This window comes from Bos javanicus, chromosome 24 (genome assembly GCF_032452875.1).
Source record: "Bos javanicus breed banteng chromosome 24, ARS-OSU_banteng_1.0, whole genome shotgun sequence".
Lineage (NCBI taxonomy): Eukaryota > Metazoa > Chordata > Mammalia > Artiodactyla > Bovidae > Bos > Bos javanicus.
In genome coordinates, this window is record NC_083891.1 from 57616557 (window position 1) to 57641308 (window position 24752).

The 24752-nt window shown below is 48.7% G+C and overlaps 1 protein-coding gene across 5 annotated transcripts in view; it reads right to left on the minus strand.

The window, feature by feature from the left end:
- ALPK2 (alpha kinase 2) overlaps positions 1-24752 on the minus strand; it is a 132703-nt gene that overhangs the window by 42509 nt on the left and 65442 nt on the right. The window lies entirely within an intron of this gene.

Below are 24752 nucleotides of genomic sequence, written 5' to 3' on the forward strand. Positions count from 1 at the left end.
CAACAAGCATTTAACAAACACCTCCAGTGCTGGTAAAGAGTCTGCCTGCAGTGCAGGAGGCCCTGGTTCAACTCCTAGGTCAGGAAGATCCCCTGGAGAAGGGAAAAGCTACCCACTCCAGTATTCTGGCCTGGAGAATTCCGTGGACTGTATAGTCCATGGGGTCGCAAAGCGTTGGACTGAGCAACTTTCACCCCAGTGTGTTAGAAAGAACCCCAGGTGATGGGGACACGTGGCAGGCAAAGCGTCCATGGCAGGGAGTGCCCACTCTGTGCTGAGACACAGGTTGTCCCCAGCAGGGGCTCCGTAAACACGTGAAGGAATCAGTATTGAACACCACACACCAGCTGAGTCAGATCTGCCCAACTTCACCCCGCTACACCTCTAAGTTTGAAAGACTTTGGGCTTTTGTCTGCTTCTGTTCTGGGGACAACTGTTTTAAGAGACTAACCACAGGCAGGCCCACTGCTGGCTCACATCCTGGTGTTTCTAAAAAGAAGCAGTCTATATATTTTCCATTGTGATAAATGGAAGTGGGAAAATAAATTATTTCCAGTAAGCAAGCAAGGTTTCCTTTGAGGTGTCCAGGAGTTTGTGTTCATGGTTTTCCCTCTATAATACCTATAATATGTAGAGAATGTTCTTTTCACTTACTAATTTGGTTCAGTTTCTGTGAGCTACAGCGCAAACCTTCTGAACGATTATGCATAGAAAGTGTGGGCAGCTTCCCAGTCATGATTTGAGATGTGTAGTGAGATTATCTGATTAAAAACACCAAGACCCTCTTCTGAGCCTTCCTCCCCTGCCAGAGTTTCCACCACCTATGTCAGCCCTTTATTTTAAGATCTTGCCATCATCACAACATCAGTGCCAGCCAGTTATAGTGTAGAATTCCCTGCCAGGCACAGGACAGTTTTTTCCACAGGGCTCCAGTTTAAAAAGCCACTGTTCCCCGGGATGTTACCATACTTTCCTAGTCATTAGAGTTATAGGTGATAGCTAAGAGGCTAATGCCTGGGAAAGATGAACACAGGACAAGCAAGCTTTGACTAGGGTAGTTTGGTCACTGGCATGTTACAGCCATGGTGTGTCATGCCTTGATTTATGAAAGTCATGTTCCTACTTACTACCATACACTCGTGTTCCTCCTTCTGCCTTTTAAAATACAATCCTACTTTAAGATAGCCTAGTGAAGCCCCATATGTAAAGAAACATGGCAAATCCTTGACCATGTAAAATTCATCCACTTGAATATTTACTGAGCACTATAGACTATGTCAAAGCCTTTGACTATGTGGATCACAATAAACTGTGGGAAATTCTGAAAGAGATGGGAATACCAGACCACCTGACCTGCCTCTTGAGAAATTTGTATGCAGGTCAGGAAGCAACAGTTAGAACTGGACATGGAACAACAGACTGGTTCCAAATAGGAAAAGGAGTACGTCAAGGCTGTATATTGTCACCCTGCTTATTTAACTTATATGCAGAGTACATCATGAGAAACGCTGGACTGGAAGAAACACAAGCTGGAATCAAGATTGCCGGGAGAAATATCAATCACCTCAGATATGCAGATGACACCACCCTTATGGCAGAAAGTGAAGAGGAACTAAAAAGCCTCTTGATGAAAGTGAAAGAGGAGAGTGAAAAAGTTGGCTTAAAGCTCAACATTCAGAAAACGAAGATCATGGCATCCAGTCCCATCACTTCATGGGAAATAGATGGGGAAACAGTGGAAACAGTGTCAGACTTTATTTTTCTGGGCTCCAAAATCACTGCAGATGGTGACTGCAGCCATGAAATTAAAAAACGCTTACTCCTTGGAAGGAAAGTTATGACCAACCTAGACAGCATATTCAAAAGCAGAGACATTACTTTGCCAACAAAGGTCCGTCTAGTCAAGACTATGGTTTTTCCTGTGGTCATGTATGGATGCGAGAGTTGGACTGTGAAGAAGGCTGAGCACCGAAGAATTGATGCTTTTGAACTGTGGTGTTGGAGAAGACTCTTGAGCGTCCCTTGGACTGCAAGGAGATCCAACCAGTCCATTCTGAAGGAGATCAGCCCTGGGATTTCTTTGGAAGGAATGATGCTAAAGCTGAAACTCCAGTACTCTGGCAACCTCATGCAAAGAGTTGACTCATTGGAAAAGACTCTGATACTGGGAGGGATTGGGGGCAGGAGGAGAAGGGGACAACAGAGGATGAGATGGCTGGATGGCATCACCGACTCAATGGACATGAGTTTGGGTAAACTCCGGGAGTTGGTGATGGACAGGGAGGCCTGGCGTGCTGCGATTCATGGGGTTGCAAAGAGTCAGACACGACTGAGCGACTGAACTGAACTGATAGTCATGTATGGCCTTCCCTGGTGTCTCAGATGGTAAAGCGTCTGCCCGCAATGTGGGAGACCCAGGTTCATTTTCTGGGTGGGGAAGATCCCCTGGAGAAGGAAATGGCAATCCACTCCAGCACTCTTGCCTGGAAAATCCCATGGACAGAGGAGCCTGATAGGCTACAGTCCATGGGGTCACAAAGAGTCGGACATGACTGAGCGACTTCACTTTCACTTTCATAGTCATGTATGGATGTGAGAGTTGGACTTTGAAGAAAGCTGAGTGCCAAAGAATTGATGCTTTTGAACTGTGGTATTGGAGAAGACTCTTGAGAATCCCTTGGACTGCAAGAAGATCCAACCAGTCCATTCTGAAGGAGATCAGCCCTGGGATTTCTTTGGAAGGAATGATGCTAAAGCTGAAACTCCAGTACTTTGGCAACCTCATGCGAAGAGTTGACTCATTGGAAAAGACTCTGATGCTGGGAGGCATTCGGGGCAGGAGGAGAAGGGGACGACCGAGGATGGCTGGATGGCATCATCGACTCAATGGACGTGAGTTTGAGTGAACTCCGGGAGTTGATGATGGACAGGGAGGCCTGGCATGCTGCAATTCATGGGGTCGCAAAGAGTCGGATACGGCTGAGCGACTGAACTGAACTGATATACCAAGCTGCTCTAGGGACTGGAGAAGCATCAGTGAATAAGGACTGCTGGCCTTTGGGATGTTAGGTTCAAGCAACCGGCCATACAAACTGGTCCCACTGCTGATGAAGCATTTAGTCCACGTTGTAACCCATGGGATTTTTCTCCGAGTGGCACTTCTAACAGCCCAATGCATACTTGCCGAGGCTCCCAGCATCAGTTTCAAGGTCAGGCTCCCCGGAGGCCAGCTCAGAGAAAGGGAAACCACAGGCTCACACCTTTCGCATGAGTCAGACCTTTCTCTCAGGAGGCACTCTCTTAGTTAAGTCATTACGAAAGACCTCCAGCGAACGATTCTCCTGCTGCTCAGCTCTTCTCATCATGGAGTGAGCAGGGAGACTCGGGCGATTGTTAACGTAGGAAATTTGTTCTCATTCAGGTGAGGACGAGGGTTTCGGGCTCTCGTCGGAAACCCAGCATGGTGTGTGGACTCGGAGGGCTAGCCACCTCGGCTTCAGCTTAATCCCACATTGCGCACATGACCCCTCGTAACCGCGTTAGCCTCTCTGACCCTTGGTCTCTTCCTCTAAGGCTAACCACACACACGTCAGCACTCTCCTGTCAAGTGCCTGGCACCCACTGACACTCGCTTCCCTTATTTTGTGAAAAGACAGTCATAGCTGCAGCAGGAGACACAGCACCTCTAAGGAGCGGAGCAGTGCTCTACAGGCTTTATGCTGGCTTTCTCATTCGAGGGGTAAAATAAATCTGAGATACAGACACTAGCATCTCTTCACTGATCTCAATACCCTGAGTCCAATCAGGAAACAGAAACCACACAGTAGGTCAGGTAACGGAAGCTGAGTAGCAAGAGTTGTTAACGGCAATAGAGGAAGAGCTGGGAGATCTTGGAAAAGCCCATGGTGCCCTAAGGGAGGGACAACCCTGAGAAGGGACCGCTTGCAAGGGGCATAGACTGAGCCAGGAAAGGTGTAATCAGGCCACCAGGTAGCAGAGAATTTGCTGGTCTGGAATTGCTAGGCGAGCCATACACCACTGCCTTCCATGGGTAGGCAGGGCGCCAGTGGTCAGAGGGAGTCAGGGACCCACAGGGGCAGTGGGTGGGTGGGTTACACCTGGCGGGGACAGTGAGAGGGGATGACAGAGGCCTGCATTGGGAGGCCTGCAAGAATATTGGAGTGGGTGGTCATTCCCTTCTCCAGACATTGAACTTGGGTCGTGTGCATTGCAGGCAGATTCCTTACTGTCTGAGCCACCAGGGAAGCCCCAGCTGATTCTAAAGTCCTTTCCAACTCAGGTTTTCTAGCCAAGAGAAATTAAAGCAAGCCCCACCCAAGGGTTGGGAATGCCCTCTAACTTAAACTCAGAACTTCTGAACTGCTGAGACACATTGAGTATGAGACTATAGTGGTCCTGCTTCTTATGACTGCTTACTTATCAGCTTCCTCACAAGCTCTAAGGGTAGGAATGGGTTATTCTTTGCTGAATTTTCGGAACCTTAGCACCTAGTAGGGACTCTATCGTGGAATGAATGAACATGAATGAATTACAAGGAGGGGGAAGGGTAGACCAAACTTAGTAACACCCTCAAACCTGGTTTTAAAAGCAGTTTGAAAACTTACACCCTGCTTGCACAATAGCCTCCAATCCCATCCCTAGCCAACATGCTGGGTTCTATAAACACATTGTTTCCATCTGTTAGCCTTTCCAAAAAATTCTGCCTCCTAGGTGAGTCTCTGATTCCATGGAAGGTGTGTAGTCTCTTCACTCACCCCATGAAGTTCGGGGGTTATCTTCATTAGTGGGCGTGTCCTGGATGCCGCAAAGGACATGACACTAATTTGAGTAACTAACAATAGAAGGTGGTATGAGATAAGATCCCTCTTCTCAGATAGCTTATAATCCAGCTGAAGAGACAAGATGTACAGGGGGAAAGATGGATAGCAACTCTTGACGAGTCGTGCTAACGGCCAAATGGATGGAATTTAAACGGTTCTGTTCCAGGAGTGGAGAAGCCATCACCGAATCCTCTTTCACTTGGAGAAGATTCCTGCAGTGCACAAACCAGAGGGTGCTGTCTTCCATATCAACTCTTAAGATAATTCTTGGATACTTCCAGTGCAATCACAGGAGACTTCTCTACTTCATTAGAGTGGGCAGATATGGTAGACACTTCTGGTTGACTAACAGCATGCTCAACCCCCTTTTCTCCCTTGCCACTTACAACTAAAGGAAGCTGGAAAACCACATGTCCTCCCAGTCTCCTGCGTAGCTAGAGGGGGCCCAGGGGTCAGTTCTGGCTAAGTAGTAAGGGGGATTCCAATAAGGAACTCTCAAGGAAGTTTTGCTTTTCTTATACAGACATGGTGGGTAACTTGCCTAACCCCTTCCTTCTTCCTGTGATGATGATGCCTGGTGCTGCAATAATCACCTTGTAGTCATGAGGTAACCACAAGAATGAACAGTCATACTCTAGCTGGTGGAGCAAAAAGGATGGACTTGGGAAGTGGCAGCTATCCTTAAGCCACTGGATCAACACTGAGCCCTTCTACCCCCCGAGTCCTTGTTTACGGCCACTGGTCATTGGTTATGCTATTAACTGCAGCTGAGAGCTTTCCTAACTGATGCTAAAGGAAAGTATATGTCTGAAGGATGAAAGAAAAGGCACGTTAGGTTCACCTGGAGCCCTTCAGCAGGCACTGGGCAGCTTCAGGCAGGGATTAGTTTGAAGGACAGTGTCAAAAAGGGCATCGGGTGTAGCTCCTGGACTGCGTGTCTCGGGAGCTGGTCAAAGTGCCAGGGGATCAATAGGGCCTGGGGCAAGGTGAACTTGAAGTAGGAGGTTGGGGAGGAGGACGGGGAAATGTGAGAAGACAGATCAAAGGAGAAGCCATGGTTCAAAGGCCACATGCACCCACCCAGAGCCAGGAGAGCTAAGCCCCTTAGATCTTTGCTTCAGCTGGGCATTCCTGCCATAGGCAGCCATGTCCCCCCAGGCATGGTACAATTTTCTCTCTTTTTAGACGCTCCCTGAATGTTGTTTCCTCTTTATCTGGACTAGACACAAATAGTCCCATATCCTCCAACAGCTGTCTGCACATCAGTTTCCCCCTGCAGTTCCAGGAATTTTTAAATGGGAGCTTCCCCACTCCCCAGCCTCCTGGCTGGCTGCAGCCCCGCCCACGGCTAACCTTTCCCAAGTTATCTGCTGAGCCCTCACTATGGGCCTGGCGTCATTTGTCATTCGATAGATCAAATCCATACCACCTGGGGACGTGGAACTGAAAATAGCCCGGGTCCCCTAGCCAAAGAAAGCTTAAAGGCAAACCAGAATATTTCAAGAACTTGAGTTTATTTTTAGGAGTTGCTGGGATGTCCAGAAAGGAGCTCTGCTTAAGGCTGTGAATGTGAAAACACAAGGTGGAGGTCCCACATCTGAAATCCCCAATCCTGGGAATTCTCTGGTGATTCAGTGGTTAGGACTCCACGCTTTCACTGCTGAGGGCAAGGGTTCGCTCCCCGATTGGGGAACTAAGATCCCACAAGTCACACAGCGTGGCCAAAAAATAAGATCTCCAGTCCTGAAACACCCTCTTCACTTGACCAGTTTTCATTCCAGACCCTCCTTGCTGTTGGTTCAGTCGCTCGGTCGCGTCCGACTCTTTGCAACCCCGTCGACTGAGGAACACTAGGCTTCCCTCTACTTCACTCTTCTCCCAGAGTTTGCTCAAGTTCACGTCCATTGAGTCGGTGATGCCATCCAACCATCTCACATCCCTCTGTCGTCCCCTTCTCCTTCCTTCAGACTCTCCCTGGAGACAGGAAATCTTCCGCCAGCTGTGGTTGCCACCCTACCCGATTTCTTGAGAAAGTCAGGTTTTTGAAATACCAATTTGATTTCCTGGGAGAGGACTGGTTTCCATGATGGACATACGCCCTTTCCTAGAGCTTACAGGCTCTGTGCACAGAGCTATCTTTGCCTGGTAACATGGTGTGAGCCAGAGCACAAGCTGGGAGCTTGCGTCTTTGTGTATCTCAGGTGATGGAAGCAACAGCGCCACCACCACTAACGATGCTCACCAAGCCCTGTGTAGCCCTTAAGCCTCAGTAGGCACTGCTCTAAGCACTTTTACATTAAAACATTTAATGTTTGCAAAATGACACAGAAATGTGTGCCTTTAGGACTTAGGACTGGGTCATGTTAAAGAGAAATATACCAGTTATTCTAACACATGAGGCCATTCCGTGGTAAACTCCAAGCATCAGTTCAGTTTGTGACCCCATGGACTGCAACATGCCAGGCCTCCCTGTCCATCACCAACTCCCGGAGTTCACTCAAACTCATGTCCATTGAGTTGGTGATGCCATCCAACCATCTCATCCCTCCGTCGTCCCCTTTTCTCACCTTCAATCTTTCCCAGCATCAGGGTCTTTTCAAATGAGTCAGTTCTTCGCATCAGGTGGCCAAAGCATTGGAATTTCAGCTTCAGCATTAGGCCTTCCCAAAGCATAATGGCTCAGAAAAGCAACTGTCTTCCTTCCCCATGGACAGTTTTGTTTTGCTGCATCTGACAGTTTGTTGGGAGATGAGAGCTTTGATTTTCACATACCCATGCGTATGTGCTAAGTTGCTTCAGTTGTATCTGACTTTGCGACCCCATGGACTGTAGCCCACACCAGACTCCTCTGTCCATGGGATTCTCCAAGGCAAGAATACTGGAGTAGGTTGCCATGCCCACCTCCCAGGGATCTTCCTGACCCAGGGATTGAACCCATGTCTCCTGTGGCTCCTGCACTGCAGGTGGATTCTTTACCGCTGAGCCACTGGGGAAGAAGCCCTTCACATACGCAGCTAGAATACACACAAACATAAGCAAAGTCAGGAAGGCTGATGCTTTTTCTTGCATGCCACCAAGCGTCTCTGGACACTTGGGTGTTCTGCTGTTCTGCTACATGCCAAACAGCCTGACACTTGAGGTGAGAGGAAAGGGGAGCGGGGTGACGGATGGAGCAAGCCGGCCTCGGAAAACCCAGGTGTCGTCCTGGAAGCACTCCCTCGTGGGCATTGGCTCTGGCGAAGTCACTGGCTCTGAGGCGGTTTCTTCCACAGTAAAACGAGAGGGCTGGAGTGTATCTCCCGGCCCCCGCTCGCCTTGGTGTCCCATGACCTGCTGCCATGGAAACAATACAAACGTTGAAGTGGGGCTTAAACCTCACCTTCCACTTGAAACCATGTTTTCCCTTTGACTCCTAAGGCTTCTAAGATCTGCCTCAACTAGGAGAGTTGATTAGGGGAAAGGACACATAAATAGACTGAGTCAGAACGAGCCAGGGAGGGCCCCCAGCGAGGACCAGGGGAGAGAGTGGGCTGGAGAACGCCTCCCAGCCCAATCCCCAGCTCGTGTCTGGCTTCACTCACTTCCGCTTCTCCTTCCTCTATGTACCAAGTGCCCCGTCTTTTCAGGGGCTGCACTGTGTCAGGACACGGGCCCCCAGTTGGTTCTGCAGTGTTGTGGAGGCACACAGCGCTGGTCCATGCCAATGAAAATCATCACAGCCACACAAGGCAAGACCAGCAGCTGACAGCCTCTGCACTGAATAGTCCTCACGGGGGTTGAGAAAAGTTTTGGTTTCTTTCACCCAGGAAGTCTCCTTTCCCCTCAACTTAGTTTTGCAAAGAATTAAGAGCTTCCAGACCCACTTGAGCTCCTTGATTCCCCTCCCCCAGTCCCCCAGAGGCCACGGAGTGAATCCCAGCTGTGGGTTTTTGGTGTGGTGGTATTTACTTCCCACAGGTCGAAGCTTCTCTGCAGATCTCGGATTGGATAAGGAGGAGGGAAAAATGAAACCTTAGTCAGGTTCTAGGAGAGCATGCAAGTCAATCTCTTTACAGTTTCTAGCACCTGTGAGCAAAACCAAAACCAAAGTAGTAGCAGTTACCGTACTGCCCTGACAATACGTGGTACGAAGCCAGTTCTTGTAAATTTTAGAAACAGGAAATACTTGTCACATGGCTGCTATACTACCTGCCTACTCAGCGAAGCTTCAAAGTGTACACGGGTGGTGTTCCTTCGGCACTTGGAAAATCTGAACGTCAACACATAGATAGGCAGGTTGCCTGTCATGGATGGCCATCACCAAAAATGAGAAAATGCCAGGACTGGGGTTTGAAGAGCCCCTTATTAGGCCTTGTATTTCAGGTAAGCAGGACCGCTGTTATGTCCTTAGGTTTAGCTTCTGGCTAAACAAGAAATATCCCCCGAAAGAGTACAGATCTAGGAGGGAACCATTACCTAAGCCCGCAGTAAGTTACCCCATCAGATTCAGAGATAGCTTCTTCAGGAGAAGCAAAGTTCCCTGGACAGTGAGATCCATGAGAGGAGGACAGGGTTAGTCTTATTATGGAGCAAGGCTCATAGTAGGCTCTCAAAAGACAGGGCAGAGGACTAGACATCCAGTCGGTTCTTAGTTCCATGTCCCTTTGCTGACAGAGGCAGGGAGTGTTCGTCCCTTCGGAGTCTGGTTCTCTACTTGTGACGAGACATTGATCTACCTGATAACCTCCCCGAGGGTCCTGCGCTTTCATTAATGTTTAGTCGCTAAGTCGTATCCAGCTCTTTGTGACCCCATGGAAATCCCGCCAGGCTCCTCTGTCCATGGGATTTCCCAGGCAAGAATACTGGAGTGGGGCACCACTGCCTTCTGCAGGGATCTTCCGAACCCGGGTCTCCTGCATTAGCAGGTGGATTCTTTACCACCAAGTCACCTGGGAAGCCCTTAGTTAATATGCTCTTTTCCATTAAACTCAGTCTTCACTGCTAGTGACTTGGTGTGTTGGCCTCAATCTTCTTTAGGTCTAAATGGAAGCCACCTGTCCTGAGTGGAAAGAGGTGTCTTATTTATCCTTGACAAATGGGTTCCCCATACAACCTCTACCTCCAGAGAACATTAGTACAGTTGCACCAGGGGAATCAGGTACCAAAGGCGGGGGTGGGTCCAGCTGACGGGGCTGTGAAGTTCAAATATGCAGCCAGAGGGTTAAGTTTAAACACCCATGCTTTAAAGATGAGGGGACGCAAAGGCAGGGTGGGAGTAGGGAGGGGTGTCGTGCAGATTAGAAGTTCAGGAATCTTTTGATGGAGCAATCAAAAACCACCTTTCTCCTTGTAGAGAGAGGATTCACTAAAAAGCTCCTGAAAAGTTGAAGTTACCAGAGGAAAGACTTTTAAAAACCATCTGGGACTCCACGCAGTGATTTGGAGCTAAGGTAAAAAAAAATGCTGAGCTGGCATTTGCATTCACAGTGGTTTGAAGACTCACACGTAATTTCTCATACGTGTGAGTAAACGCTTTCCCACTATCTTCCCCTCTGGCGCTGATCTTACCTCCCTGGCCACGTGTGGGGTTCAGGGGATGCTGCTGCTGCTGCTAAGTCGCTTCAGTCGTGTCCGACTCTGTGCGACCCTAGAGACGGCAGCCCACCAGGCTGCCCCGTCCCTGGGATTCTCTCCAGGCAAGAACACTGGAGTGGGTTGCCATTTCCTTCTCCAACGCATGAAAGTGAAAAGTGAAAGTGAAGTCGATCAGTCGTGTCCGACTCTTAGCGACCCCATGGCCTGCAGCCTTCCAGGCTCCTTCTTCCATGGGATTTTCCAGGCAAGAGTACTGGAGTGGGGTGCCATTGCCTTCTCCGGTTCAAGGGATGAGTAGGGAACAATTATCTCACTAAGCAGGCCCTCACAGTCACTTCAACCCTTCAGGTTCTGCTCACCTGTACAGGCTGACTGGTCTCCAACCCTGGGCTAGGCAAGTATCTTTGAAAGACTCACCCTCAAGCATGGCTAGGAGCCTCTGGAGCCCAGGGGCCTTTGAAGAGGCCCCCTAATGTCAGGGCTTCTGCCTGAAGCCCGCTCTGCAGCCACTGGGCAGGCTTTAGTAACACCCTGGAGCCCTCTCCCAGCCTTGGACCAAATGGAAACAATAAGGTTTTTTGCAGCAAAAAAAAAAAAAAAAATGGGGAGAGTGGAAGCTGGGTCATACTGGTAGGTGATGGGGGTGGCTGGCTAGGCTTGTCCCAAAAGGGAAGCAGAAAAAACAGCCCCTGTCCACAGTTTCCCTCAGTTTGTTCTAACACAATCCTGAAAGTCAGGAGACATGAAATTGGGATGACTTGCCCACGAGCCCTGACCATCAGCCTTTTTGTTCCAGCACCTGAGGGCTAGTACCCTCATCCACACCCTTACACGCTCCCAATTTCTGATTGTGCAGAAATAAGACTCTAAGAAGAAAGGAACTTAGAAATCTCTCAAAAGTCTGACTTTAAAGATTATTTCCCTGCTTAAACAAAAGTTAACACCTGTTTCTCCTGTTTGCTTTCCTCAATACAACCCTAATCACCATCCCCACATCACTGCCAAAGCGAGGCCCGCCCCGAGTCCCGAACTGCTGTGGAAGAAGACGGAGGCAAAAATAGAGGAGGATTTTTTTCCCCTAGTAAGCTCCCTGTACAACTAGGGATTTTCCCTACGACTTCAGAAACAAGTTATCACAAGCTGGATGACTTAAGAGAACACACATCTCCTCCCCACCCTCTTAGTTCTGAGGCTGGAGTCTGGAACCAGAATATTTCTAGGGCAAAGCTCCCTCCGAGGGCTCTAGGGAAGAAGTTTTGTCTTTTGACCTCAACTAATGAGGTCTGCAAGCACTCTGGTTGCTCTCATGTTCTCAGATTCCAGGTGGGTGTAGAAATTGGGTGGGGGACACTTTTCAACCCACTTCTTCCCCAGCCTCCCCTGCTGGCCCTCCCTCCCCAGAGCCCGCCCTCAACACTCAGCAGCAGAGCTTCCTCACTTGGCTAGACGTGTGTGGCTTAGAGTGAGGAATGGAGACGCTAAGAGGGAGGAGGCTCTAGCAACAGCACAGAGAGAGGCTGGTTTTCTTCAGGAGGCTACTCTTATTTCTGTGGCAAAAGTGAAGTCTGTCAGGAAGGGAAAAGTACAGCAGAGTCTACCCCCTTGTCACTGCTCTTGCTACTGAGGCAAATTCTCTTCCCCAAGCCTGGCAACCAAAACGCCCAGACCCCCCGAATGCTTCTAGAAAAGAGGGTTTCTGAGTGAGATAACTAAGTGAGGCAGCTACAGGAGGAGACACAGAGTTGCCTGCGCAGAAGCCAGAAAGTGAAGTCGCTCAGTCGTGTCCGACTCCCTGCGACCCCATGGGCTGCAGCCCACTAGGCTCCTCTGTCCATGGGGATTCTCCAAGCAAGAATACTGGAGTGAGTTGCCATTTCCTTTTTCAGAGGATCTTCCTAACCCAGGGAAGAAGCTAGGGGGCTATGGGTATTTATGGGATTGAAACCTGGAGGTTTCTCTGAGTCTGAGGCTTGGCGAGGGTGGGTATTGAAACCTGGAGGTTTCTCTGAGTCTGAGGCCTGGCGAGGGTGGGGAAACCTGATAGGAAATGAGAAAAAGGTAAGGTAATGGTTCTCTCCACGTCCCAAAATGGAGGCTGTTAGTGCGATCTGAGGGTGGAGTTTCAGTCTTCTAAGGTCAAAAGGTCACTGAGCCGGCCCCTCGCTCATGCCCAGTTGCAGGGGCAGGCGGTGCCTAACCAGTCTCCATCAGCCCAGCTCCAACCAGACCCAGCTGACTCCAAGTGCCTGGAGAACAGCCCAGGCAGCCGTGCTGCTTGGAGGTCGTGGAAGTCTCGTGGAAACAGTGAAAACAACCTTGACTGGTGAAGGGGGTGCAGTGGATTTGACTGAGGGTTATGAGCCTATCCACCCTCCTGAAGGCTGCCGTCCCAGCGCCCGGACCCCATGACCAGCGCTATGAGTCTATCCACCCTCCTGAAGGCTGCCGTCCCAGTGCCCAGACCCCATGACCAGCGTCAACCACTCCAGACTGCTTTTGGAGGGGGACCGCTCAATGCCTGAGCTGCAGGCTTGTCCACCTGTGACGGAGCGGCAGTGATGGCAGAGTCCCGTATGTTTGTAGTCCGATTGAGACCCCGAACTAGAGCCTTAGAAGCTGAGCGGATAAACTGTTCTCATGATGGTTATTTTCCCACACAACACCATCAGTTTGATGGTAAATGTGAAAGCACTTGTTTTTAAACCATCACTTTAAAAAAGCCCGAAATCTCTAGGCAGTATCAAAATACCTGTGCTGACTCAGAAAGATAATTTTTCAAGCATCAGCAGAAAGGGGAACTTACAGAATTTGCAGTTTTAACCTCCTGCCCCGCCCCCACTCTCAGCTCTGTAAATACAGTGGAGACAATGCATTGAAGTGGGTGGGGGAATGTGAGTCTCTGTCTTGCCTCTGTAACTAGATTTAATTCAGTTCGACAGGTGATATTGGCAGGTACTGTGTGTGTGTTCTTGGCATTTATAGATGAATTAGACCCAGGGTCTGTTTCCACCTACCTCACAGAGCAACAACCCAGCTGGGCAAACAAACAGCTGAAATATACAGTAAAGGCTAGCAAGAGACTAGGAATGAAACTTTACTGGAGAGATGAATTTTTCTTCAGGGAGAGGAGAAGGGACAAGTGAAGCAGGGAAAGATCCAGAACTTGTAGCCTGTGTGTTTACATTTATGAATTCCTTCATTCCTTTGTTCAACAAAGAGTTTGGAGAGTTCTTTATGTGCCAGGCCTCACCCTAGCTCCTGGGGAAAGATTATCACCAGGAAAGATTGTGCATTCCTAGAACCTGAATTCTGTGTGAGGAAGGAGTCATGTATGGATGTGAGAGTTGGACCATAAAGAAGGCTGAGCGCTGTAGAATTGATGCTTTTGAACTGTGGTACTGGAGAAGACTCTTGAGAGTCCCTTGGACAGCAAGGAGATCAAACCAGTCAATCCTTAAGGAAATCAACGTTGAATATTCATTGGAAGGACTGGTGCTGAAGCTGAAGCTCCAGTATTTGGCCACCTGATGCAAAGAACTGACTCATTGGAAAAGACCCTGATGCTGGCAAGGAAAGGCAAGGAGGCAAGAGGAGAAGAGGGCAACAGAGAATGAGGTGGTTGGATGACATCACTGACACAATGGACATGAGTTTGAGCAAACTCAGGGAGATGTTGAAGGACAGGGAAGCTTGGTGTGCTGCAGTTGATGGGGTCACAAAGAGTCGGACATGACTGAGGAACAGAACAACAGCAGGGAGGCAAAATCCAGGAGGTTGGCAGATGTCCTACAAGGAGAGAAGGTGGAGGAAACAGCACAAACAAAGGTACTGCGGTGGCCGACTGTCCATTTATCTGGAATGACCAGGATGTGGGGTGTGTGCAAAGGGAAGGGCGGGAGCAGGGAGACAGTTGGAAGAGCCCACAGTCTGGTTCTGGAGACCCCAGCACGCGGCATAAGGTTACTCTTATAGCAAGAGGGTCCATTCAAGGTTGCCAGGAGCCAGGAAGGTGATGCTCTCATTGGTTTAAACAAGGCAGTGATATTCCCAGATTTGGGATTTAGGAAGATTGTTGCAGTAACGTGGACAGTATCTTACAAGAGAAGAACAGTGGCCCAAGGAGTCTGTTGCAATGACCCAGAGAAAATTATGAAGCCTGGGCTACGGTGGTGGCTGAAGGATGGAGTGTGTTGTGGGTGGAATCGTGTCCTCCAGAAAGATATGTTCAAGTTCTAACCCCTGGCACCTGTACATATGACCTTATTTGTTAATAAAATCTTTGCAGATATGATTAAGTTCGGATGAGGTCATACTGGATTAGAATGGAACTTTATAAGAAGAGGGACATTTGGACCCAGAGACACGCAGGGAAAATGCCACGTGACCATATAGGCAGAGATGGGTGCTGCGGCTACAAGGACGGCTGGTAGCCATCGGAAGCCTGGCGAGAGGCAGGGAAGGATTGCTCCCTCAGAGAGTGTCTCCAGGGAGAACCAGCCTTGCCAACACCTTGACTTCAGACCTCTGACCTTCAGATCCATGCAAGAATAAGAATCTGTTGTTTTTAGCTCCGCAAGGTGATAACTTGTTATGGCAGCCCTTGGAAACCGGAAGGGAGAGGAAGATTCCAATTCAGGAGCCGCTGTAGAGGGAAAAGTAACAGGAACCGGGGACTGGCCAGATGCAGGGAGTGAAGATTAGGAGGGCAGCATGACCATTCCTGGATTCCCAGCATGAGGAGTTGCATTCTACACGCTTACGGGACTGACGCGCCTGCTCACGGGGATGCTGGATACGCTAAGTAGGTGCTTAACAGACATGCATTAAATAAGTGTGGGCAAGGATGTGGAGAACACTTGGTGGGAACGTAAGTGGTTTTAGCCACCGTGGAAAACAGTATGAAGTTTCCTCAAAAAAATTAAAAATAGAACTACTGTAGGATCCAGTCAGTCCATTTCTGGGTGTTTATCTGAAGAAAACAAAAACACTAATTCACAAAGATACATGCACCTCAGTGTTCACAGCAGCATTATTTACAATAGCTAAGATCTAAAAGCAACCTAAGTGCCCATCAACATAGGGATGCATGGAGAAGAAGTGTTTCATATATATAGAGTGGAACAGTACTCAGCCATAAAAAGGAATGAAATTGCCATTTGCAACAACACAGACGGACTGGGAAGGTATTATTCTTAGTGGAATATGAAGACAAAGAAAGACAAATACTTAATGTTTTCACTTATTTGTGGAATCCAAGAAATAGACAAATGAACAGATACAACAAAACAGAAACAGGCTTACAGAGACAACAAACTAGTGTTTCCCGAGGAGAGAGAGGTAGTCTGTAAAAGTCGCTCAGTCGTATCCAACTCTTTGCGACGCCAAGGACTACAGCCTTTCCCTTCTCCAGGGGATCTTCCCAACCCAGGGATCAAACTCGGTTTCCCGCATTGCAGGCGGATTCTTTACCAGCTGAGCCACAAGGGAAGCCCAAGCAGGGGAGGGGAGGGGCAGAATAGGTGAAGGGGACTGAGAGGCACACACCACTGGGTATAAAATATGTAAGTTACAAGGATGTAACACACAGCACAGGGAGCATAGTCAATGTCTTATAATAACTTGGTATGGAATATGATCTATAAAAATAGCAAATGACTATATCATATACCCAAAACTAAAATAATATTGTGAGTCAACAATACTTCAATAAAAAGAATAAACATGAGTTCACTCAGGTACCATCTCTGGGCTCTGTCAGAGCCACTATGCGACTTAGTTATTTGTGTGGAAGTTGCACGTGGAGGTAGGGTGAAGAGAGTGTGGCCGGAGTTGCCAGGAGGAGCACCGTAGGTTTGGAACCATGGTGGTATGTCTGCCCCTCTGATGGCAGGCAGGTCCTGGGGAGGAACACTGGACATCATGGTGGAGTGGGGTGAGGTGGACCCCATGCTACATCTCTGTCACCACAGGCCACACCCTGACCTCTGCTGTTCTAGCCCTGATCAGAACACAGACTGCAACATCTCAGACTGCTGTTCCTCCCACATGGTCTGGGGCCCGTCCCCTGCAGCCTACTGCATCTCTTGAGGATCCTGCCTGGGGTCCTCAGGACCCATGTCCCTGCTGCCTCTGCTGGTTCTTTGGATCAGTCACAGGCCAAGAAGCTTCTCTGCCTCCCTTTTCCCAGAAGACTTTCCAAGGATCTGGCTGGGGGGTCGGTGGAAGGTTTAGAAACCTGGTCCATCATGCACGGGCAGAACACCAGCTCCACACACAATGCAGGGCCTGTGGGTGCAGTCTTAGCAGGTGACATGTCAAGAGGATGGAAACGTGAAAATGCCCCCAGAAATTAGGAGGTTTGAGCTGATCTGAGCGGTTTTGCAGAGAAGATATTCAAAATCCAGGAAGCAAGGTGTCATCAGACGGGCCCTAGGAGAAGCCGGCTGCTGCTTCTCCTGTTTCTTCTCTGCCTTCAGGATTCCCGCGCTTGCCCCTCGTGATGAGGGTAAACTGAGAAGCGAGACTGGGGTGTGAGGGTGCGCAAGGGGTGGAGGCAAGTTGCTCGCGCTCAGGGCCCCTCCTGCCGCCTTGTGGCTTTGACTTACTCTGAGTTCAGATCTGTTAGTGTCTTTTCAAGCCAACCCTTAGTGTTTCTGGGTCCTCTGAAAAGCTCAGCACAGTAACAGTGACGGACATGGAATGAGCATATTCAGCCGTTGAAAATGGTCTTGTCCTCCTGAAGTCTCTGGGCTGACCCTCCAACCCCGTGAGTCCCCGTGAGAGTGGAGCTGCCACCCAAAAACTTGAGATGGGGAGACAGAGAGACACAGCAGGCCCCTGACGGAAGTGGGACACCCCTTGCTCCCCTTCCCATCACCATGCTGTTGAAGGGATTTTATTCCATGGCTGCTTTTCTCCTTGTGTAACATCCTCTGTGCTGTCTCTGCAGTTGGGCAGATGGAGAGGTTACCCTCCACTGTCTTCGGGTGGAATGTGGTGAGGGAAAAGCAAAACCAGCCTGTATTCTAGATTCTGAGCTCCTGGGCATTAAAATGCCTAAAATTTCAGGGTTAGAGTGTTTTCAGAACAGTTAGAAGATCCAGAGAGGCCAGACCCCATTCCCAAAGCACCAGCCCTCCCTCTCTTTCCTGCTGTGTCTGTCTCTATAGCACCATCGCTGCTGATGATACAGGCATGTCTACTTCTTCTCTGTCCCCCCACGGGAAGGTGAGCACCCTGGGATGGAGTGTGGAGTGCTTGGCTTTGCTCACCTTTGCATCCCTGCCACATAGAATGGGATCTAGCAGAAAGTGGGGGTCATTCAATATTTACTGGATAAACAGACTATTTTGAGCAGAGACAGACTTCCCCTAATGAGAAGGAATGCTGCTGGTCAGGGAACAAAGGAGAGGACAGAGGTACCTGGGGCGTCTCCGCTGAGGTCCAAATGTGGAATTAGCACATTAGCTAATATGGAATTAGCATTGTTGTTGAGTTGCTCAGTCATGTCAGACCTTTGCGACCATGTGGACTAAAGCACGCCAGGCTTCCCTGTCCTTCACCATCTCCTGGAGTCGGTGATGCCATCCAACCATCTCGTCCTCTCTTGTCCCTTCTCCTCCTACCTCCAATTTTTCCCAGCATCAGGGTCTTTTCCAATGAGTTGGCTCTTACTCATATGGAATATGGAATTAGCACATTAGCTTCCAAGAGGGAAAGGCCGTGCTCCTGAGGGAAGCAGCAGGAGCCCCAGAGGACTGGGCAGTGTGGGGTCTCCCATGATGGGCCAACAGGTCCCTGGTGTGGTGCAGAAAGGGCAGGAGCCACCAGACCGGAGTCCACGTGGGCCAGGATAATGGTCCCCAGCCAGCAGTGACCTCAGTGGATCAGGAGCACTGGGACGGCATATGGGCTGATGTCACAACCCTGCAGAACAGCGAGGAGGACTCCACAGACCAGGGAGGACGTCTCCTGCCGTCTGCAAATGTGCCGTCAAAATGACAGAGTTACAGTCGTTTTCTTGGCAACCCACTCCAGGATTCTTGCCTGGAGAATCCCATGGACCCGGGAGCTTGGTGGGCTATGGTGCGTAGGACCTTGAAGAGTCAGACACAACTAAAGTGACTTAGCATGCATGCACAGGCGTTTTCTTCCACCCACATGTCTGGGCGGATTCCAGCCACCCACCTGTGAGGCTCCTGGCTTCTGTTGCACACACGTGCTGTTCTCCTTCTGTTAGTGACGGGAAGAGAGGTGGAGGGTTGGGGAAGGTGCATGTGGTTATTGTATATATGTGTGAAGCAAATGAACTTTAGACTAGTGGGGTTTTTTGTGTGTGTGGGGGGGGGGTGGGTGGGCAGGCAGGTGGAAGTATCCAAAGCTATTTTGAGCACAGCAGGAACATCGTGCTATTTGCCCAGCATTGGCTGGGTGTCTTTCCACTCCACAGTCTCCAGACCAACCTTCCTAATATTTTCATCTATACACACCAGGTTCCAGCCAGACTGGACCCTAATATGTCCCCTGAGCTGTTAATGCTCTCCTATTGGCACTCTTGTGGCTAATTATGCAGGAAGTTTATGTGTTCAGGAAAAACTGGTTAGGTCAGAGTCTCTTTCTGATGCGTGCATGCTCAGTTGCATCTGACTCTTTGCAACCCCATGGACTGTAGCCCACCAGGCTCCTCTGTCCATGGGATTTTCCAGGCAAGAATACTGGAGTGTGTTGCCATTTCCTTCTCCTTCTCTAATTTAGCAATTAGATTCATTCACTATGGGCTTCCCTAGTGGCTCAGTTGGTAAAGAATCTGCCTGCAAGGCAGGAGACCCAGGTTTGATCCCTGGGTGGGGAAGATCCCTGGAGGAGGAAATGGCAACTCACTCCAGTATTCTTGCCTGGAGAATCCCACGGACAGAGGAGCCTGGCGGGCTACAATCTATGGGGTCACAAAGAGTCGGATACGACTGAGTGACTAACACTTCCACTTCCACTTCACTCAGTATATGGACTCTAAAGTAATTCACCTGAATTCCTTTAACATATACTTGAAACTTCACATTTCCGGGAGCATGGCAGTGAGCAGAGGCCAGTGGACTAGCAGTGAGTTTGAATCCCATCAGGGCACCACGAGGGCTGAGGACAACCAGTTACTGACTACCATGATTTTTTCCCCCTCTCTGCTAATGTGTGATATCACAAAAGAACAAAGATAAGCACCATGGAATTCAGACCCATGCCCAGTTGTCTAAAGAGAAGGAATCTCACCTATGAGTTTGTAAAGCACCATTTTAACCAGTATTTTCTACCCATTGAATTGTTCCTAGAGTCTACCAGCTGTGAAGAAGTCCCCACAGGCCAAGCAGTAAGGCTTACATCAGTTATCATCTGGTGGGAGCTGAAGCCAGCCTTGTCTATACGTTATGGAGGATGGGAAGGATGTGGCTGTATCCCAAAGAACCTTCATCACAATCGTGATGCCGAATGCCCAGGTTAGAGGCAAACATCTGATTCCTGATAAATGGAATATTTCCTGCCATATGAGTAAACAAAGGACATCACAGTCCTCAGTGATTGCAGCCACCAGCGGATGGTGAGCTGGTGAGGACCGAGGAAACAAACTCAGGATGTGAGGTGAGAATCAAAGATACGATGTCAGTGAGCCCAGATGGTAGTATCTTCCGATACATGTGAAACCATTAAATTCCTTAACTTGACATTTAGTTTTCTTTTAAACAGTCATCTTTTGTTCCTACTACCTGATCTTTGTTGCAAAACTCCTATATATCCTAGGTCCCCGCTCCCAGTCTCCAATTCAGAGCAGTTCTCTCAGGGTTACTTGAAAGGCTGCCTCCCGGGTTTGAAGTCCTAAAAATTCCCACCTAATTGAAACTCCAGTTCTTTGGCCCTCATGTGAAGAGTTGACTCATTGGAAAAGACTCTGATGCTGGGAGGGATTGGGGGCAGGAGGAAAAGGGGACGACAGAGGATGAGATGGCTGGATGGCATCACTGACTCGATGGATGTGAGTTTGAGTGAACTCCGGGAGTTGGTGATGGACTGGGAGGCCTGGCGTGCTGCAATTCATGGGGTCACAAAGAGTCGGACACGACTGAGTGACTGAACTGAACAAAAACCCAAGTGCTGCAGCAGTAAAGAATCTGCCTGCCAATTTAAGAGGTGCAAGAGATACAAGTTTGATCCCTGGGTCAGGAAGATCCCCTGGAGAAGGAAAAGGCAACCCACTCCAGTATTCTTACCTGGAGAATTCCATGTACAGAAGAGCCTGGCTGGCTACAGTTCATGGGGTTGCAAAGAGTCAGATACGATCACAACTCAACTTTTAGTTTGTGAATATTTTTTAGTCAACATCCCCTTGAGAATGGGTCTGACGCTGGCCCCTGTATATATTCTAACTATGAATAGGAATGCTATGGGCTTATTATTTTTTTACAACTATTTTTAAATCAATTATTTATTTGAATGGGTAATGCACACACACAGCACAAAATGCGCAAGGTATCCAGTGAAAGGGTGTGGGATGACAGACGAGTCTTCCTCCTACCCTTCACCCAGTCGCCAGCCAGGGGCAACCACCATCATCAGAGTTTATTTCAGTTCTAAAGAGAATGAAGGGACTCAGCCCTACATGGAATTAGGAAGCTGTGTAACATCACAATTAGGACCTGGACTCAGGCAGATTCTGTTCCGAGCCAGGCTGCACCACATCCTGACCCAGAGCCCAGACACCAGCAGGATTTGTCCCCTTGGATTGTTGAGATAATTAAGTGCGCAAAGCACTGCGGTCTTAGCACAGCCCCCGGCGCGCATTTACACTCCATAAGCGTGGGCTATTCTAGGCGCTGATCAGACAACCGAGCGTGGACGAGCGTGGAACGGACGAGCAAGACACGCTGACTACTCTCCGGGGACAGCCTTCAGCCCTTGTTACCCTAAGTGTGGTCCCCGGAAATCCCTGGGAGTTTGCTAGAAATTCAGGAGCACATACCCTTCCCCAGACCTGCCCGATGAGAAGCAGCTGTCATGGGCTTCATGGGTGACCTGCACAGGTGTGACAGTCTGAGAAGCTCTGTCCTACACAAGCCCAGGGTCCTTGAGAGAACGGGCTGTGACCTCTGCCTCTGGGAAGCCAGAGATGCTGTTTATCCACCTTCGGACAGGAGTCCCTTAGAAGTCTCAGGATGAAAACGCAGGACAAAAACACACTTAAGGGAAAAGCTTATTCCCCTCCCACTCCCCAGCTTTCTATTGCACGTTGGACTTTCCAGGCCCGATCACCTGTGACCTCCAGTGCGGCTGGAATGTGTCCTCTTTTGTCCTGCAGCTTGACAGCAACCCGATAGGGGGCTGGGGGCGGGTGGCATGTTGTTTTCAAAGTGATACAGGAGACGCAGTGGAGCCTGCCCAACAAGCTTCAGGGCTGCCAGGATGCCAACTGGGGAGCCAAGGTCCTGGCAGTGGAGGGTTGTCTTAGTCAGGGCTTGTCACTAGAAACCAGGTCCGTGTGGGGTGAGAGATGGGAGGCTGGAGGGGCTCAGGAGCTGATAATCGCTGCTGTCTGCCATGTGTTTCGACCCTTAGCTAAGAGTACATGACATGCAGGAAGCAGCCCTTGCCTTTAAAATATTATTGCATACTCTGATGAGCTTCCCTAGTGGCTCAGCGTAAGGAATCTGCTTGCCAATCCAGGAGGTGTGGGTTCAATCCCTGGGTTGGGAAGACCCCCTGGAGAAGGAAATGGCAACCCACTCCAGTATTCTTGCCTAATGAATCCCACAGACAGAGGACTGGTGGGCTACGGTACCGGGGTCACAAAAGTGACCAACTGAGTGACTAAACAACAACATACGATGATGGGGAATATGTGTCATTATACATTTGTCAAAATCCATTGGATGTACACCACCAAGGGTAGCCCTAATGTCAACTATGGACTTAGGGTATTAACAATATGTCAGTGCAAGTTCACTATTATAACAAACATGCCGCCCTGGGTGGGGGATGTTAGCAGTTGGGGAGGGACAGGGGCAAAAGGGAAACCTCAGTACCTTCCTTCCAATTTTGCTCTGAACCCAAAACAGTTCTAAAAAAGAACTTACAACTTGTCACTGGATCAGCTATAGACGAGAAAAGAAAACCAAGGTTGAGGCTTGGGGCAGCATGTTTTTTAAAAATCACTGTTACAAAGAAATAATTTAGAGCTAGGTTGTCCAATCGAGAAGACTTCAGTTCAGTTCAGTTCAGTCGCTCAGTCATGTCCAACCCTTTGCAACCCCATGGACTGCAGCACGCCAGGCCTCCCTGTCCATCACCAACTCCTGGAGTTTACTCAAACTCATGTCCATTGTGTCCTTAATGTCATCCAACCATCTCATCCTCTGTCATCCCCTTCTCCTCCTGCCTTCTATCTTTCGCAGCACCAGGGTCTTTTCAAATGAGTCAGTTCTTCACATCAGGTGGCCAAAGTATTGAAGTTTCAGCTTCAGCATCTGTCCTTCCAATGAATATTCAGGACTGATTTCCTTTAGGATGGACTGGCTGGATCTCCCTGCAGTCCAAGGGACTCTCAAGAGTCTTCTCCAATGCCACAGTTCAAAAGCATCAATTCTTCGGCACTCAGCTTTCTTTAGGAGAAGGAAATGGCAACCCCAGTGTTCTTGCTTGGAGAATCCCAGGGACGGCGGAGCCTGGTGGGCTGCCGTCTATGGGGTCGCACTGAGTTGGACACGACTGAAGAGACTTAGCAGCAGCAGCAGCGGCTTTCTTTATAGTCCAATTCTCACATCCGTACATGACTACTGGAAAAACCATAGCTTTGAATAGACGGACCTTTGTTGGCAAAGTAATGTCTCTGTGTTTTAATATGCTGTCTAGGTTGGTCATAGCTTTTCTTCCAAGGAGTAAGCATCTTTTAATTTCATGGCTGCAGTCACCATCTGCAGTGATTTTGAAGCCCAAGAAAATAAAGTCAGCCACTGTTTCCACTGTTTCTCCATCTATTTGCCATAAAGTGATGGGACCAGATGCCATGATCATAGTTTTCTGAATGTTGAGTTTTTTAATTTATTTATTTTAATTGGAGGCTAATTACTTTACAATATTGTAGTGGTTTTTGCCATACATTGACATGAATCAGCCATGGGTGTACATGTGTTCCCCATCCTGAACCCCCCCTCCCACCTCTCTCCTGATCCCATCCCTCAGGGTCATCCCAGTTTTAAGCCAACTTTTTCCTCTCCTCTTTCACTTTCATCAAGAGGCTCTTTAGTTCTTTGCTTTCTGCCATAAGGGTGGTGTCATCTGCATATCTGAGGCTATTGATATTTCTCCTGGCAATCTTGATTCTAGCTTGTGCTCCATCCAGCCTGGCATTTTGCATGATGTACTCTGCATATAAGTTAAATAAGCAGGGTGACAATATACAGCCTTGATGTATTCCTTTACTGATTTGGAACCAGTATGATGTTCCATGTCCAGTTATAACTGTTGCTTCCTGACCTGCATACAGATTTCTCAGGAGACAGGTCAGGTGATCTGGTATTCCCATCTCTTTCAGAATTTTCCACAGTTTGTTGTGGTCCACACAAAGTCTTTGGCATAGTCAATAAAGCAGAAGTAGATATTTTTATGAAACTCTCTTGCTTTTTTGATGATCCAATGGATGTTGGCAATTTGATCTCTGGTTCCTCTAAATCCAGCATGAACATCTGGAAGTTCACGGTTCACATATTGTTGAAGCCTGGCTTGGAGAATTTTGAGCATTACTTTACTAGCGTGTGAGATGAGTGCAATTGTGCGGTGGTTTGAACATTCTTTGGCATTGCCTTTCTTTGGGATTGGAATGAAAACTGACCCTTTCCAGTCCTGTGGCCACTGCTGAGTTTTCCAAATTTGCTGGCATATTGAGTGCAGCCCTTTCACAGTATCATCTTTTAGGATTTGAAACAGCTCAACTGGAATTCCATCACCTCTCCTAGCTTGTTCAAAGTGATGCTTCCTAAGGCCCACTTGACTTTGCATTCTAGGATGTCTGGCTCTAGGTGAGTGATCACACCATCGTGATTATCTGGGTTGTGAAGATCTTTTTGTACAGTTCTTCTATGTATTCTTGTCACCTCTTCTTAATATCTTCTGCTTCTGGTAGGTCCATACCATTTCTGTCCTTTATCGAGCCCATCTTTGCATGAAATGTTCCCTTGGTATCTCTAATTTTCTTGAAGAGATCTCTAGATTTTTCCATTCTATTGTTTTCCTCTATTTCTTTGCATTGATCGCTGAGGAAGGCTTTCTTATCTCTCCTTGCTATTCTTTGGAACTCTG